We start from the raw sequence: 18,830 nt of genomic DNA, 5'->3' as shown, positions 1-18,830 counted from the left end.
TTAGAGGTCAAGTGCGGTGATTTTTTGACCTTTTAGAGGTCACTTAGAGGTCAAGGGGGTTGACTGTTTGACCTTTTAGAGGTCACTTAGAGGTCAAGTGGGTTGACTGTATGAACCTTTAGAGGTCAAGTAGGATGACTGTTTGACCTTTTAGAGGTCAATTGGGGTGACTGTTTGACCTTTTAGGGGTAACTTAGAGGTCGAGTGCGGTGACCGTTTGACCTTTTAGAGGTCACTTAGAGGTCGAGTGGATTGACTGTTTGAGCTTTTAGCGGTCACTTAGAGGTCAAGTGGGTTGACTGTTTGACCTTTTAGAGGTCAAGTAGGGTGGCTGTTTGACCTTTTAGAGGTCACTCAGAGGTCAATTGGGTTGACTGTTTGACCTTTTAGAGGTCACTTACAGGTCAAGTGGGTTGACTGTATGTAGGTCACTTGGGAGGTCCCTGGGGCACAATGGGTGACTTTTATAATTCACTTGGGGGGTCCCTGGGGAACAATGAGTGACTTTTGTAGGTCGCTTGGGGAGTCCCTGGGGGACAGTGGGTGACTTTTTTGGGTCACTTGGGGGGTCCCTGGGGCACAATGGGTGACGTTTTTGGGTCACTTGGGGGGTCCCTGGGGGACAATGGGTGAGTTTTGTACGTCACTTGGAGGGTCCCTGGAGGACAGTGGGTGACTTTTTGTAGGTCACTTGGGGGGTCCCTGGGGGACAATGGGTGACTTTTGTAGGTCAGTTGGAGGGTCCCTGCGGAACAATGGGTGACTTCTGTAGGTCACTTGGGGGGTCCCTGGGGGACAATGAGTGACTTTTGTAGGTTGCTTGGGGGGTCCCTGGGGGATAGTGTGTGACTTTTTTAGGTCACTTGGGGGGTCCCTGGGGGACAATGGGTGACTTTTTTGGGTCACTTGGGGTGTCCCTGGAGGACAATGGGTGACTTCTGTAGGTCACTTGGGGGGTCCCTGGGGGACAATGGGTGACTTTTATAGGTCACTTGGGGGGTCCCTGGGAGACAATGAGTGACTTTTTTGGGTCACTTGGGGGGTCCCTGAGGGACAGTGTGTGACTTTTTTTAGGTCACTTGGGGGGTCCCTGGGGGACAATGGGTGACTTTTATAGGTCACTTGGAGGGTCCCGGGAGGACAATGGGTGACTTTTGTAGGTCAATTGAGTGGTCCGTGGGGGACAATGGGTGACTTTTCTGGTCACTTGGGGGGTCCCGGGAGGACAATGGGTGACTTTTGTAGGTCAATTGGGGCGTCCGTGGGGGACAATGGGTGACTTCTGTAGTTCACTTGGGGGGTCCCTGGGGGACAGTGTGTGACTTTTTTAGGTCACTTGGGGGGTCCCTGGGGAACAATGGGTGACTTTTATAGGTCACTTGGAGGGTCCCTGGGGGACAATGAGTGACTTTTGTAGGTTGCTTGGGGGGTCCCTGGGGGACAGTGTGTGACTTTTTTAGGTCACTTGGGGGGTCCCTGGGGGACAATGGGTGACTTTTTTGGGTCACTTGGGGGGTCCCTGGAGGACAATGGGTGACTTCTGTGGGTCACTTGGGGCGTCCCTGGGGGACAGTGAGTGACTTTTTTGGGTCACTTGGTGGGTCCCTGGGGGACAGTGTGTGACTTTTTTAGGTCACTTGGGGGGTCCCTGGGGAACAATGGGTGACTTTTATAGGTCACTTGGAGGGTCCCTGGGGGACAATGAGTGACTTTTGTAGGTTGCTTGGGGGGTCCCTGGGGGACAGTGTGTGACATTTTTAGGTCACTTGGGGGGTCCCTGGGGGACAATGGGTGACTTTTATAGGTCACTTGGAGGGTCCCTGGGGGACAATGAGTGACTTTTGTAGGTCACTTGGGGGGTCCCTGGGGGACAATGGGTGACTTTTTTGGGTCACTTGGGGGGTCACTGGAGGACAATGGGTGACTTCTGTAGGTCACTCGGGGGGTCCCTGGGGGATAATGGGTGACTTTTGTAGGTCAATTGAGGGGTCCGTGGGGGACAATGGGTGACTTTTCTGGTCACTTGGGGGGTCCCGGGAGGACAATGGGTGACTTTTATAGGTCACTTGGAGGGTCCCTGGGGGACAATGGGTGACTTTTTTTAGGTCACTTGGTGGGTCCCTGGAGGACAATAGGTGACTTTTGTAGGTCACTTGGGGGTTCCCTGAGGGAGAGCTGCACTGCAAACTGGTTCTGCAAGCTGGTTCTGCTGGCAGAACACTGGAGGCTGTTGGGTGCATTTGCTGGTGACTCAGGTTGGCTTGAGTGTGCTGACTGACTGTTGGAGGGCAGTAGTGAGGGTCTACTGCAAGCTAGTTCTGCTGGCAGAACACTGGAGGCTGTTGGGTGCAGCTGCTGGTGACTCAGGTTGGCCTGAGTGGGCTGACTGACTGTTGGAGGGCAGTAGTGGGGGTCTACTGCAAGCTGGTTCTGCTGGCAGAACACTGGAGGCTGTTGGGTGCAGCTGCTGGTGACTCAGGTTGGCCTGAGTGGGCTGGCTGACTGTTGGAGGGCAGTAGTGGGGGTCTACTGCAAGCTGGTTCTGCTGGCAGAACACTGGAGGCTGTTGGGTGCAGCTGCTGGTGACTCAGGTTGGCCTGAGTGGGCTGGCTGACTGTTGGAGGGCAGTAGTGAGGGTCTACTGTGAGCTGGTTCTGCTGGCAGAACACTGGAGGCTGTTGGGTGCAGCTGCTGGTGACTCAAGTTGGCCTGAGTGGGCTGGCTGACTGTTGGAGGGCAGTAGTGAGGGTCTACTGCAAGCTGGTTCTGCTAGCAGAACACTGGAGGCTGTTGAGTGCAGCTGCTGGTGACTCAGGTTGGCCGGAGTGGGCTGGCGACATCCTTGTTGTCTTGCTTGATGATGAAATCTTTGTAAAGTGTTTCACCGGACCCGTATCTTGCTACTAACCAATTTTGAAAATGTTCAACAAAAACTAACCAAGAAAAGCTGCTTCGCGTGGTTGTTTAAATATTATTTTTCGAACCGTTGCTACTAAACAACTCTTTTTTGAAATCTTTTGTTCAAAAATTAACCAAGAAAAGCTACTTCGCGCGGTTGTTTATTTTATTTAGCAAAAGTTAACAACAGGACTCAAATACCTCAGAACAATAGGACTAATATAAGTCTTTTCGGTATTTAGCTTATTTCAAATAATTGAAATGACAAAACTTAGATAGCTCCTTATCCCTTGTGGTTGGGGAACTTAGGACCCGAAGGACAACGAAGTCTACTATATCAAATCACTGAGATTGCAAAAAAAATCTTATCTGGTTTACAGCCCTCAGTATTTGAAGGTGGTCATCTCCATTCTGCCATCTCTTTTGTCCATCTCAATGGCTGTCCATCTCAGTTCATCTCAATGTCTCAATGTAGCACATACCACTCAAAATAACTTAAGCAAGAGGTCCTGGGTTCGCTCACTGAGTTCCCAGGAGCGCTAAAATGATAACACCATGAATCCGCTGGTCCGCATTGGGAAGGGTGATAGGTCGTTATCTGTCTTGAGTCTTAGCTTTAAGTTTCAATTAGTTTGGTTGCTCATGTTTTGTTTCAGGTTACACAATTCAAGCAGAGTATCATTTCCGGTTTTACAACATTTCATCATCGTGACTTTACTCGTTACAACTTTTGGAAACAAAATCAACTTACAAAAGGCGGTAAAACACAATAAACGTAAGAAGTTAATCTCTAGCATTAACAGGTAATATGCTTGCAAAGAAAACGTTTTATTCCAATCCAATCATATATTAGCTCCAAATAAATAAAAATTGTTTTCTTTTCGAAGCAAAAGTAAGATTACTTCATAGTTTGTAAAAAGATTATCTCCTGCCTTTTAAAAGAACAACGAGGCTAGTATTTGGTTCGTTCGTTAGTTGTTTAAACAAGCGTAACGGTTTGGAGAGCAGTTGATCTGTTCTTTTTTTGATCTGTTCAATCTGTTTTTTCAAAACAATTTTGGTTTTTAATAACTTTTTGTTTATTATTTTGACCGAAAGGAACATCAAAGTTAGCAAAATTGGTCAACCCGTCCAATTAATTGGACACAAGTTAACAACAATAGTGCAAATAATTTTTTTCTGCACCTAAAGGGGCTTTCTCTTCATCTAGAGGATATCATCTACAGTTTTCTACGATGAACATATTGATCGGCCGAAATTTACTTAACGAGAAAACAGCTGAGTAATAATAAATTGTTTCCAGAGTATTAATTAGAAAAAAAAAGAAACTTGCTCTTTTACATATAGAAGTTGATACCAAAATTCATTTATGCATTTAATACTCCAGGAGAACACTTTTAGGCCAAAGTTGGCCTGTTTTCAAGTGTCTCTAGCGAAAGAGATCGTAAACATCAAAGATTATATGTAAAGATTATCAGAAAATTTTACTAGCTACATTAAAAATTGTTCGAAGCTTGGAGTCTAGAACTCGGTTTGTTTTCACATTTTAAACCAAGATAGCAACTCATCATTGTCAATAATATATAAGTCCAAAAACTTGTGACAAAAGTCCTTTACTTGTCGCTTTGAGAGATCAAAAATAAAATTGACAAAATTGGGAAAAAAGTTTAGCAAGCAATTAACCATTTTACGAATTTTTGGTTGCAGTGAGAAATTTTCAAACTTGTTCCTAAATAAACACAATTTGCGAGAACTGTTTCGCGCATTTGCTATTTTGAGAAGCTCTTCCCTTGAGATGCAGTTTTTTAAAACTGGGATTTCACATTCTTTTCGTATTATTTTTATTGCCATTTTGAGTATTTCATACAGGTGGAGCTCTGATACATTATAAAGTAGCAGTTCTTTTCGCTTACTTGTTATGGAATCAAACTTTTTTTTGAATGTTATGATTCTGGCTATTCTTTTCACCATTTGATTCAGGGTTTGAGTACTTGATTGCTTGTGTTAGCGTAAATTAAGACTCCGTATTGAATTACTGGTTGCACGTATGTTCGATAGACTTGAACTAACTGATTTGTTGTTAGGACCTTCCTTATTCGGTAGAGAAGTGAGCAGAAACCTAACATTCTTTTCGTTAAATTTTTAGCATGTTCTTGAAAACTTAATTTATGGTCTACATGAATCCCTAGATATTTAAAAGTTTCAACATTTTGGATTGTTTTACTGTTAATACACACCCTTTCAGAATTTTTTTGCACTCTTTTCGATAAATCGACGCATTTTGTCTTCTCAACGTTTAAAGTCAGTCGATTTCTTTTCAACCAGGAAGCTGTTTTCTGAAGAATTACATTGATTTTAGTTTCATCTGTTTTGGGTTCACTTTTTGTAAAAACTACAGTGTCATCTGCATAGAGAATGGTTTTTATCTCAGATGTTTCGATGGTCAGATCATTTATGTATATAATAAAAAGCAATGGACCCATTATTGAGCCTTGTGGGACACCAATTTTTAAGCTCCTCATAGTTGACTTCTTCGTGCCTATTTCGGTGTATTGAAATCTTCTGCTCAAATAAGACTTCAGAACTTTCAAAACATGTCCTCTTAGACCATAACTGGAGCACTTTGCTAGTAAGATTTGGTGGTCCACGGTGTCAAAGGCTTTTTTGAGATCCAAGAAAGTACTGATCGTGTTTTGTTTACTATTTAGCCAATTTAATCTAACATTTTCGCTGAGTTCCACCAGTGCATCAATTGTGCTGCGGTTTTGTCTAAAACCAAATTGATTTTCATTTAAAACATTTTCTTTATTAAGGAAAACGATAATTCTGTTGAAGATAATTTTTTCAAAAATTTTACCTACCACCGGTAGCAGTGATATCGGACGATAATTTGATGGATCACTTTCGTCCCCTTCCTTGAATATTGGGATTACTTTTGCAATTTTCAGACAATCAGGAAACAAACCAAAATTTAGACAGGAGTTGAAGACTTCGCAGAGAAAAGGTGAAATTGATGGCGCAAGCAACCGTAAGCAATAGTTATTCAAATTGAAAGTATCTACACTGCATTTGTTTTTCATATCACTCAAAATTTTGTTTATCTCCCTTATTGTAGTTTTTTGGAGAAATAAACTGTTGACAATTCTCTTTGTGTAGGACTCATTGCGTTTAGCACCAAAATTTTCTGTAAGTTTTTTCCCTATGTCTGCAAAGAAATTATTAAACGATTCCAGTTTTGACTCTACTTCCTTGATCTCTAGGTTTTTGGATTCACCCATTATTTCTTTTACAGCATCAAAAAAATTTCGAGTGTTTTGACCAGCTTTTTTTTTGTTTTTGTTTGATAGTATTGTCTCATCTTTTTTCTGACAAGTTTCTAAACTAATTTGGATTGATTTTCATATTTTGCTTTGGCTGATGAAGATCTTTCTTTTAAATACAATTGCCTTAAGTAATGTTTTTTTGTAGCAGCATTTTTTACTTCGTTGTCGATCCAATTTCTCTTGTTTCTAACAGATGGGTTTTTTTCCGGAATTATTTTGTTCAGTTCTTTGTTTAAAAAATCTTGGAACTTAATCAATGATTTATTGCAATTGATGGAATTTAATTTTTTTTTTGAGCAGAAAATCGCCGTAGGACACAATTTTTGCTCTTATTTGATTCAGATTATCTGTGTTCTGTAATTTTGACCATACTCGTATTTTATTACATTTTTTGTCGGAAAATTTGGTATTTTCAGAAAATTGTAATTTAATGGTATAGTGATCGCTTACAGCTGTTTTCAGTACCTTTTGAGAGGATTTGAAATTTGTAAAAAACATATCAAGTAACGTTTTCGAGTAATTGGTTTCTCTTGTTGCATCTTGTGATGACACAAAAGAGAGCCCAACAGCGTTAAGTGTTGATATTAGCTGGTCATATTTTTTTCCTTTGTGAAAAAAATTAATATTCAGGTCTCCACAAAGGATATGTTTGGTATTTGGTTTGAGAACTATTTCATCTAAATAACTTCCTAAAGTTGAAAACGTAGCTTCATTGGTGCATTTTGGCGGTATATAAACACAGGTTATAACTATTTCAGTTCCTCTATAATTTATCAGAACTGATATAGCCTGAATTGAGACTTTTTCCAGTTTTGCAAGCAATTTAGCATTAGCCGCGCAATTTACAAAAATTCCAACGCCACCACCCCTCTTTTTTCTTTCCGAACTAAATAAGCTACTGTAATTTGCTAGATTAAAAATTTGTTTGTTATCTGTTGGCTTTAGCCACGTTTCAGTTAAGCAAATCGCAATTGCCTTTTTCTCACTTTCTTGAAATATTTTAAATTCGACAAAATTTTTCGACATTGATCTTATATTTTGCAGAAGTATTGAGTTTTTTTCATTGTTTTTAGCGGAGATTTGAGATGTCATTTTAAGAAATAAAAGAGCAGTGCGTTTTGGTAGCAAATTTAAGCCAATCAAAACCATCCCCTTCTTCATTGTTTAATTTCAGTTCTTCAAAATTTTTTAAAGAAATAAATTATTTTACATACAAGCAGTTTAAGAAAAGAGAAAAAAAAGTAATAATAAAAAGTTTCTTGTTTCTTTTCTTTTCTTTTCTTTCTTTTCTTTTTTTTGCTTCTTTTTGCTTCCTCTGCGGAAATCACAGAGTTTGTTTAGTATAGTGTAACCATCTCTCGCCATCAGCAAAACTGCGTACATCACAGTTTGCTAATGACAACTTGCGGAAATCAGAAGCAAGACAGTCACTCTTACAGAAGAGAAAACACACTAATCTAACCCTAGCGTATCCTAATTGATCTCTTGCGCTGGTTAATAAAATTAACCACACGTTAAGTTCTGTGTTAGTAACAGTTCAGTTATTGCAAAATATTAACAAAAATTATTGAGTTTCACCAAGACTTCTGATATTATGAAGTTTTTGTCGTCAGTATTGTCTAGTGTTCTGCCTTTTGTGAGCCGGCGAATAATGATCATCATGGTCATTGTTGTTTGACCTCGCGTTGTACGTATTTTTCTTCACAGCCAAAACATTATCCAGGTCTTCAACATCAATGATTTTTTTGTATGTTGGTTTTTGGCTTCCTCGATCAACCAAAACAGAGACAGTGCAGTTATGTGTACTGACAATCATATTTCTTTTTACTGCTTCAGCTTTTATCTGTGCCTCGATTTCGGGTAGTGGCTCGTTCATGTATATGTTCTTATTATTAATATGATTTTTGGCTTTCCTCAACGCTCTCTTCTTCTTGAAAACTTCCAGCTTATCATTGAAGTAAATAAACTTGCATATCACCGTTGACATTTGGTATTCTGTCTCAGTGTTGGGTATTATATGACACGCTTTAATGCTATCAACCGTTAATTTCACTCCGAGAAAATCGTCAAAAAATTTCAATGTGTCGTATGTCACATTTTTACTAGTGCGCGCGTTAAAAGGAGGATTCACAATGAGAACACTATCTTTTCGAGAATACCTCTCCTGGGCCCGCAATCGTTCATTGATGTTTTTTTGATTTGCGCGAAGAATTTTTAGTTCCTGATCTTGCTCAATATTTTTTTGTTTAAGATCTTTAACCTCCTTACAAAGTGATTCAATTTTTTGTTGTGCGTAATTGTTACTCACGACCTCAGATGTCACTGCTACTGATGGTTTTTCGCTGCTCTCCATGGTGATAAGACGATAAAGAAAGAGGAAAAATAAGTAATGAATAGTCTAGAGAAAACCGTTTAGATATGATATCAATAAAGATTTCAGAAAGAAACAATGTTTTAAGAGATGTTCTTGAAAGGCTTTCGCTGCTTTAAACGTATAAGAGTTTTTAGAGCATTCTTTTTCTCAAGGACGTCACGCTGTTGTTGAATATGTTGTTAAATCCTTGATGTTGCTCCTCCCCTATTACGTAGACTGGGAAACAAAATTTTAGCGTTTTTGCTGTTCAGTGCAAGTAAGCAGTACGTACCGTTGACATTTTTTAACAAAGTATAAATTTTTAACAAATTTAATTTTTTGTTAGAAAGCGTTGTTCGTTATACAATCGTAGAAAACGAGCTTTTTAAATTGGATTTCTTTAACATTTCTTTGTGCCGCCTCTGAGCAGTTATTGCCATCTAAGTGGACTGAAAAAATTTCGAAGAGTTTGAGATTAACGCAATTAAGAGCTATATAAAAGCCATTTTGGTTAGTGATATCCATTATTCAAGTTTTCCAATTCGGCCGTGGAAATAGCCTTTAATGAATATGAATACACAAAAACCTAAAAAAAACTATCTCTTCTATTATTATATAATGCATGCTTTTCGGTGAGTGTTAGGTCTTAGTTTTTATAATAAAAGTAGTACAATTTTCAAGTGTCGATGAAGATGCATACCGATGAAAAAGGTAAAGCAATTGACTTGACAATGACAATAACGCCTATGGTTAAAGCGGCAAAGCCTTCTAAACACGTTCGTGGTCGGCAATACGATGCAAATAAGTTTAACAGTTGAAGAATTAATTGCTCTGTCATGTGAGTTTCAAGTACTATCAATTTCACAACTGAGCTTGATTAATTTTCTCACTCACCTGCGCTTTATATGAAAATTGGTTAAAGCCCCATTCAAACCTTTGGCGTTTTGTACCAACCATAGTTTCAACTGACTCGGCCTTTGAGCACCTTTATCAGCAAATTAATTAATCAGTTAAGCTATCAATAGCAAACAAATTATTCAATAATTCAGCAATAATATACTGACAACTGGTAGAAAAATCGTAAGCGATTAAAATTTAATTATATTATAAAGTCGTTGAAAAAGTTACAAAGATCTGTATAGGTGAAAATTGGCGCGCAGTGTTTCTGAATTTTTAAAATTTGAGCTGATAGATTGATTTTCAGCCTTTATTGACCAGTTTGCAAAAATAGTGTTTAATTCCTAATGGCGACCAAACCTGTGATGAAGAAGCAGTCAGCCCGGCCAGCATCCGAACCTGACATAGAACCAGAGGAGGTGATGAGAGCCCTGGAGAAACAGATGCTGGACTCTTTATACACAAGGGAACTGTTTCTACCTCTATAACTCGATAGGACCATGCCTTATTGAATTTTAACCTTAAAATGAGCTAAGCAGATGCCAATAGAACCAAAAGTGAAAGTCATGGACAAATGAGCTAAAGGCGCAGCTCTTCTACGGTCAATGGGGGCATATTTCCTTTTCCTTAGGAATTTTTCCGATCCAAAATTGGGCGAGGGGCTTCCGTGGGTTTGTTCCAAAACCGCCTCGGCGAGATTTTGATAGGATTCGTTTTAGATATGTGAAGTTTTCTTTCACGTTATTCAGACATATCGAGTTTCTTAGCAACATTTCTAAGTTGAGACTTCTTATTTGTAAACAAATCTCTTGTTCTCGCAAAGATAACTAAGCAGAAAGAATGGTAGTCAAACTGTTTTTGAGAAATTTACTTTATATCCTGTTTTTTTAATGTAGTGCCGAAACCATAACCGTCAAAAAAATTATCCAATGCAGGTTTGCCGTGAGGGGGCGACGTTTCAAATGGACGACACCGAAATTTTGATTCAAATGGACGACGAAAAAATTAATACATGCAAAATTTCAATGTGCATTGATAATTTGATTCTAGCTGACGGGCCAGTTGTGATAGATTGGGGTGCGTTCACTCGTTCGGTTGTGATAGATTCATATTAAGTCCCACGAGCTGCTGAGGCAAGGCCATGGCCCTCGAGCCATTATGGATGATTGTGGCTACATTATGGATTAAATGTTCAAAATTTCAATGTTTAGCTGAATTAACATTCAGAATGCATTCATTTGTCGTCCAGTTGAAACAAAATACAGTGTCGTGAATTTGATTTGTAGTCCTGCTGATTCCGCCGTGAAAAAGAATCCTCGATGGCACAATGGTGTTCTCCCATTTAAGCTGCCTCAAAGTGTCCGACTGTAGTGTCGTCCAATTGAAACGTCGTCCTGTTGATCGGCTACCGGCAACGACAAAAGCTGAAGATAAACCAATTAAAATGCCCTCTCCCATGTATAAATCCGAATAATTTTACTCGCCTCTTATGTGTGACAATTCGTACAAGGCAGCGGACACTAATATATGGATATTGATAATAATTAACGGACACAGTTCCCCATTCAGTAATCCAAAAGAGGAACTGGAAAAGTTAATACAAAAAGCGTCAATAATGGAAAACCTGTTCGATTTACACTTCCGTGACCATCATGGGTACACGTTACTTGGCAACGCGGTGCGACTGGGCCAGTTGGATGTCGTGCAGTTTCTGGTTGGCGAGCGCAACTTCAAAGTGAAAGAAGAATTGACAATAGCAGTTGAGGTAGATTTCAAAGACTGTGTTGACTACTTCATCAAACGTCAACCGGAGCTCGTTGGTCGAAAGGTATAGCAATAGCGTCTATAGCACTTTAATAACGTCTTCGGCAAAAATTCTATTCTTTTTCAAAAATTGATTAATTTTAAAATTGATCATTAAAATTGATCATATGACGTTCTTCATTAGTTTTGCACGATAGATCAACCAACATATGATAGCGTATGTAGGTTCATTACAAGCGTCTACCGGTTTTCAATTTTTGACCAAATTCACTCACCCTGATTACCAAACTTTGCTTTTCTTCTGTTGCATTATAAAATTGAGCCCAATATAAGATTCATCAAGCAAATTAAAAATTTCTGGTCCGTATATCGAATTTCCGCAAAGAATTGTTTATTATGAGTATTTAAAAATCACATTATACGCGTAACTTCTCAACTTTTGGAAACGTCTTGTGTTCTTGGGTGGACTGAGAGCGATAGTCACTTTTGAGGAGAGTTGATCCCGATTTTAAAATGACTTGACCAAAATATCACTTATTTCGAAATATGTGCATCCCATGTTTTACAAAATTTGATGCATAATCCGCAAAAACAAAACATAGCTGGAAGAATTCCACACGCTTGCTATGATTTTGGGAGTGAGTCTTTTTTAAAAAGAGATTTTTCACTAAAAGTTGCTTAAGTTTTAAAATCCTGACTTTTCTCTTACCTTCTTCTCTTACCTTTTTGCTCTTAGCCTTCGCTCTTTAAAAGTTCTTTTAAATACACGCCTCATCAGCTCTAGCTTTTTAAGTTGTTTAAGTTAGAGATCTCCCTTTCAATCGTTTACGAGTTTTTAAGCTGTTTTCCCCAATTGGGGAGAACACTTTCCCTTCAATAATAGCCCCAACCGCGAGCGAAAATCAAAACATGTATTCCACTGCGATCCAAAACGGCCTTTCAAAAGTAACAGCTTCTAATGACTTTCAAATCATGCAAATTATCCCTGCTTTTACTAAATCGATGCTTGCAAACACAGGATCTTTGAACGATGCTTACATTCAATGTGCTAAATCTATTCTGAAAGAGTTCCCACAAGAAGTACGATCTCAAATAACCATTAGCAGAACATTTGCGCAGATAAGAGAAAAAACGCTGCACACACTGACCGTTACTTCCCTTCCAACTGTTAGAACGCAATATCACTCGATAAGATCGCGAGGCCTCAATTTGCTGGGCAAAACTGTATTTCCAATGGGCAAGCATATCCTCAACAAAGAAAGAAATTTCTACCCCAGAAGATACAACATTAAATTTGTAAATCTTCCTTACGTTTGTTCGGATACCGAAATTCTTAAATTGATCGAACTCCCAGAGGGAATAGAGCACAACCCGACAATCAATAGCATGAAAGTAAATATTGATGGGGACTTTATTTTCGACGGATATGCAACTTTAAGTGTTACTGTCCACAATGCTAACGAAGAGGAAAAGCTAAGAAAATGGTCCTATGAGAGCAAAATTGCCGATTTTAAAGACTGGAATGGCCTAAAAATCAAATTCCATGTTCCCGCGCTCCATAGCTGTAGTTTTTGCGACGAAAAAAGCCGTCAATATATTGGAAACCATAAAAACTGCTGTTTTCTATGGCAAAAGGAAATGCATAAAGTTGAAAGGCAAAACCGTCAAAATGTAAGCACAGAACAGAAAAACACCCATCTGAAAACACAAGAAACAAATCCTGACAACGCCCAGGAACAAGAAATGCTCGATCAAGACTCTTTTGGCAATCTAACTATAGACGAAGAAGAAATTCAAGAAACGTTTGTAGAAGAAATTTGTAGCGGATCAACAGAAAGCCCTGAAATGTGTACCAAAGCAACAGAAAACACAAAAAGCACAGAACAAATTGAATCTTTGTCTAACCAAGTTTCAACTGAAAAACAAAGCAACGACATTATGAAATCAAACTCTCCAAAAAGACTAAATTCATCAAACGTTGAGCCTCTCAAAGGAGTTGTTTTGAAACAATACAGGACAGTCAACAAACAAACTCAAAACCATCAACGAAAGCAACAGAACACTGAAATACCAAGACATTTTCTGAACACTGAATGGCGTAAAAAAACGAGTTGAATAACAATAGCAAATGATTGAGCATAAAATTTTCAGCTTGAATTCCTGTGGCATTAAGAGCCCGAAAAAATAAAATTCTTCTCAATAATTGAAAAGTGTTACCAACTAGCTCGAGGAACCTTTTTTTTCCTATGTGTTCAAGAAACGAAAATTCTCACTCTACCTCGCTCACATGAAGCAATTCTTGAACAATATAGATTGAGCTACCACTTAGTGCCGGCAATAAACTGTAGTGGTGGTTTAATAACAGTTTGGAGCGAAGAAATCAATACCAACAAACAAAGATTGCAATCAAGAGATCATTCAGCAATAACCTTTCCAAATTTAAACCTGGTCTTAATCAATACTTATTTAAATCCAAACAATTACACATCAAAGCTCAAACAATTAAGCTCAAGTCTCACTAAAATTGAACCTGATCGATTCGTAGTTTTAACAGGAGATTTCAATGCATTTAGCCATGATCCAAGAAACAACTCAAATACTCTGAGAAGTGAAGATGACAGAATAAAGCGATTCGCTAAACTAAAGCCGGTCATCGAGAAAGCGCTCCTTCTTGATATAGCAGTCGAACTAGACGTCCAAGACGTCACACATTATGAAAAGAGAACATCATCTTTCTCGCGCATAGATTACTGTTTTGCTAATGATCTCAATTACAGTATCATGAAAATACATAGAAATAACCTCTTGATCACATGTTTTTGGAGCTAAGCAACAAAGTTGAAGAAAAAGAACGTGGTCAGAGCTTTTGGAAAATGAATGACACTGTTTTAGTAGAAAATAAAAACTATATCAGAGAAGAACTGAAACAATTTGATAATCTTTGTCCGATTGAGGACACATATGAAGAGTTGATGTGCCATATACGAGATGTGTGCCAAGCTTTAGCGATAAACAAATCTCGAGTGATAAGCTCAAAGAAGAAAGGCAGCTTACGTGAAGAAAAGAAACTAAGAGAAAAAATTCAGCAAGGTAATTCAGACCAAACCATTTTAAATCGATACAATGCAACACTATCCCAAAAATCAACGAGCACGAGAATAATAAACAACGACTGAGCTTTAAACACTTTAAAAAATTGATGCAATCCTGTGAAATTGGTAATGCCAGAGATCTCAAAACATGGTCGAGAACTAAAAACAACGCAAATAGTATTACATCATTGAAAGTTGGTGAGAGTGTAACAAGTAATCAAGTAGAGATCATTAAAAGATTTGAAAATCATTTCTGAAAACTCTATAAAATAAAAAGAAATCGTCCTTTGAAAGCTTGCTTGATCAACTGCAGGAGCAAGAGTTTGATATGACAACAGAAAACGAAATCACCTTAGACGAAGTGAAGAAAGCAATCGACAAACTAAACGCAGATAGTTCACCAGGATCAGACGGTATTACTTCGAAATTTTATAAAGTATTTAAACAAGAAATTGCTCCTATATTGAAAAAAGTTTTCAACAATGTAGTGAACACCAATAGACTTCCAGACAACCAACAAAATGCAATATTGAAACTTCTTCCAAAAACCGAAAAACCCAAAACAGTAGACGAGTTCAGACCCATAAGCCTGCTGAACACTGACTTAAAAATTCTGTCGCATATTTTAGCTAACAGGCTAATAAAAAACCTCGAAGACGTAATTGTTCAACATCAACATGCCTACCTAAACAAACGAAAAATTAATATCGCACTGATTAAGGTACGCAAAGCTCACAAACAATTGAATAACAGTAAAGGTATCGTAAATCTAAACTTCTCGAAAGCTTTTGACAATGTAGATAGGGATTATATATTCGCTCTTCTCGATAGAATTGGTGTAGATAATTTTACGAAATCTGCAATAAAAACAATATATAAGCAAACCAAAGCAATTTTTGAAATCAATGGCTACCTCTCCCAGACAATTGTTCTCGAACGTTGATTGAGTAAGACAAGGTTGTCCTCTATCAGCTTTGTTTTTTATTCTTGCTATTGAGCCGTTACTTTGTTCTGTTGACAACTCAACTCACATCAAAGGTTTCGTAAACGCCAAAACTGTTGCTTATGCTGATAACATTACATGTCTAGTTCATAAATCATCGATTGAAGCGCTCTTTGATACTGTAAAAGAATTTTGTGATCGAACTCAGCTAGAAATTAATGTGAAAAAGAGCGAAATCCTATCTACTACCAACATTCCCTTTTATAAATTTGTGCAATCAACAAAAATCCTTGGTATAGTTTTCCACGCTGATAAATCTCAACCGAATCTTCTCGGTCTCCTGAAAACACAAATAGCAATCTGCAGTCGTTTTATTTCACGAGCGAAAACACTGAAAGCCAAGAAAAATATCATCGAAACATTCATTCTTCCGAAATTCCTTTACTATGCTCGACACACAGACACGACCATGAAAAACTTGGGAATAATGCAGAACCTCGTTAACAACCTTTTGAAAGCTGGTCAGAAAATGGAAATAAGAAGCGAAGTCCTATACCAGTCATCAGCTAGAGGCGGGATCTTCCTTCCACACATTATCTCAAAAACTGTTTCTGCAAAACTTTTTGACGAATTTAATTCTTCTGACGAGAATTCGATCACCTTTTCGAAAGAACTATCCATTTTAATATTCTCTTTAAAGCTCAAAGTTGTCCAGAACGAGAATGTTCTACTTCTAATAGAAAAAACAGAGAATCCTGGCTCAGGTTGCATAATCACATGAAAGCAAAAGAAATCTACTGGTACATAATCAATGAAATTTTCCCCTTCAGTTTTAAATACCATTGTTCAACGGAAGAATTAACCCGTTTTTGTGCAGATATTTGGAAAGTAAACAAGCTCCTACCTCAACAGCAAAATTTGTTGTATCGACTAGCATTCAACTGTCTTGTTGACAAACAAGTCAGATGGCTGAAAAATTTCTCTGACTCGCCACTTTGCAGTTTCTATGAAAACAAATTCGAAACATCTCAACTCTTAGTTTTTGAATGCGACAAATTAACTGCAGCAAGAAATATATTACAATTGACGAACTGGCGTCAGATATTTGTCCGTATGAGAGTCGAAACTCTACGATTTACTGCAAGTGTTTTAAACGGATCATGGCAAGAAACTCCTGAGCAAACTAAAAACTATTTAAACTTTTTTTTCAATCTCTAATGTTGTCTCTTTTAAGCGACTTGCAATTCTCTTATTAGCATTTGTAAATACCTACTTCGGAATTTTTAATTAATGGCCTAATTGCTGTGTAAAGCCTAATTGGTGTGTGTTAGCCTATTTTTGTAACTATTTGTAAAGCTTCAACGATGAAACCTAGTGAATTTTCTTTTAACTTCTTTGTAAATACCAAATGTAACGTTTCGTCAATACTTACCTTCTTTGTAACTTTGTAATAACCAACTGTAAAAATAGCATCTGAATTTATTATTTAAAAGCTTGCTATGACTTGCTTAATGTTTCTCAATCATTTGAATATTCTTGTTTGTTTTCTGGAAGAGTTTATTGTTTGTCTTCCTTAGGTCACTTGTTCAATTGCTAAGTCACTTTTGCTGACTGTCACCAGCAGTTTTCCAAAACCTCGGACTTCCGGAGTGGTTTTGCTAATTAGTGTAGAACCTGGGGCCAGCACCTCTTATAATGTTTTCAAAACTGTTTTATCTCTCTATTTCTCTGGCAAATTTTAATTCCCAATTTTTCAAATAAAGGTATTGAGGGGCAAATATTTGTTTTGGGAAGAAATTTTGATTCAATTTTGGTCGCTTTTTTCTGCGTTGTTTGCGTCGCGAGTGGCCCTCAACATTTTTCTCTCCATTTAAATATCACTACGATATCTATCTTGATTTTTATTCATAGAATAGGATGTAACTGTCTCTTCATCTAATAGGTGATTAATTACGTTTGCATTTTGACAAATTTGACATTTTTGTTGTAGTACTTATATTGCTTAGCTGAGTGTATGGTTTGCTAACAGAGTGTGCGTCAGAGGGCCAATTCTTTAATTTTCTCAGTTTATTTATTCGTTTTCGATAAACTACAGAATATAAAGTTTCTTTCTAAGGGAACAAGTTTAACAGTTTTTATTACGCGTTCTACTAAACCATTTTTACGGTGATTATTGAGGGGATCTTCTAGAATATCAACATTGTTTCGCAAGCAAAAATAATTACTTTATTAGCATTTAGACATCTTGCCTGGTCAATTCAAATTGATTTGTGAACTCCATGTTTTTAAATTTAAATGTCTAAAAGCTTTATTACATTTGGACCGTTTGTTTTATCAATCAATTCAGCAGTTGGGTAAATTAAAAATCTTTTGTTACAAGGAATTAAATTTACATAACCGTTAACATCCAAAACTAGTCCCTCAAAGTCTAGTTGAAGCTTTTGTTGTGACTAACTTTATGGGGTAAACAATTCTTAGCAGGTGAAATTGATTTTAAATTTTTACCATACAAGGTTAACATTCGGCGAATTTTACGACACTTTCCGTTTCCAATATGACAAGAAGTGCGTGGCCATGCATATTAGTCTCACGTTCACAGATGGCTGGTGTGGAGAAAGCCGAATTTTTGACGAATTATGCACGGCGAATTATGCATGAAAGGTGCTTGAGAATGTTTGATCTAAGTTCAAAGCTCTACAAAATGTGCCCTTTTTTTTGGTTCTTTTAAAGATTTCTTTTTTTTTCAGTTAGAAAAAACTGATCGGTAGTGTGATTTTGCACGTAAAGCATTTTTTTTTTACTTTTTGTTGTTGATTTTTGCAGTTATGTAGGGAGTATGATTTAATTAGCGCCAAATTACCAAATGTTAAATTTGTACATTGCAGCGCGCAATCAGGTGCTTCCTTTAAGATGGTTTGAAATGATCATTTAGAGCGGTTTTTTGAAATGAGAGTAATTTGTTTACAGGTAATTGCGATACAAATTGGGCATTTTTCAAAATATCTGAATTGTAAATGTCAACTGCACCTGATAATTGCATGTATCTGTAAGTATGAATTGCTACTAATAATTACATGGTTTGTTTATTGGAGTGGTTTTTTGAAATGAGATTAATTTGTTTGCAGGTAATGGGGATTCAAAGTCGACAATGTTTCAAATGATCTGAATTGTAAGTGTACATTGATTCTGATAATTGCATAGCGAGAAGCATTAAATTTTTGCATGCATACGTGCGGCTGGGAAATTTCAATGGAGTCAACTGAGCTTGAATCTGTGCTTTTTGTAGGTGTGATTTTGCAATTCATAGTGGCTGTTCTAGGCACTCTGTGCATTTGATGTACGGTTTTTATACGAAAATTTTATCAAGAATTTTCGTTAAAATTATTTGTTGGGACTTCGGTAAAGTAGACGAAATGTTGGCAGAGTCGGGCCAAATTTTTGAGACAGACGAATACGTGTTTCCAATTTTTTTAATCAGTGCCTTTACTTAAGATTGCATTATCATCCGCATAACAGAATGTAATTCTCATTCTAATCAAAACTTATTCTGATGCTTTTCA

Source organism: Convolutriloba macropyga, chromosome 2 (assembly GCF_964194025.1).
Source record: "Convolutriloba macropyga chromosome 2, txConMacr16.3, whole genome shotgun sequence".
In the NCBI taxonomy this organism is placed as follows: Eukaryota; Metazoa; Xenacoelomorpha; order Acoela; family Convolutidae; genus Convolutriloba; species Convolutriloba macropyga.
Note: the sequence above shows the minus strand (reverse complement) of the source record.